This window comes from Morone saxatilis, unplaced genomic scaffold (genome assembly GCF_004916995.1).
Source record: "Morone saxatilis isolate NCDOM2014 unplaced genomic scaffold, NCSU_SB_2.0 Contig4, whole genome shotgun sequence".
Lineage (NCBI taxonomy): Eukaryota > Metazoa > Chordata > Actinopteri > Moronidae > Morone > Morone saxatilis.
Genome location: NW_023339984.1, coordinates 10,495,525 through 10,495,903, shown reverse-complemented (window position 1 = coordinate 10,495,903; position 379 = coordinate 10,495,525). Strand labels below are relative to the sequence as shown.

General features: G+C 39.8%; 1 protein-coding gene across 2 annotated transcripts in view; it reads right to left on the bottom strand.

Moving 5' to 3' along the window:
- Positions 1 to 379, bottom strand: part of rell1 (RELT like 1) — a 33,876-nt gene that overhangs the window by 11,145 nt on the left and 22,352 nt on the right. The window lies entirely within an intron of this gene.

Below are 379 nucleotides of genomic sequence, written 5' to 3'. Positions count from 1 at the left end.
GGGGGGGGTTGGACTGAGACACAGAGATGACTCACGTAGGTGAACATAGGAGTTTCATGTTATGATTTCATCTAAACGTGCACGGACGACTGACTCAAACCTCTGTCCTCCTTATCACCACGTATCATCCTCATATCATTAGAAACCGCAGGGGGTTTCATGAGAATATCCCAGAGTTATTTTCAGTCCCTATTATGAACTTGCAACTGCTTTGGTCATATCTATTGTGCAAGGCTACCTCCTGAGGACTGTGGTATTGTGGGTGGGTGTAAGACTAACATCCAAAGAATATTAGATTATAAAAAAAGTTTCAACTTTGAGTTTTTATTTGATTTTCTGCAAAAGTTACAGCAATTTTTTATTTCTTGCTGTTCTCACT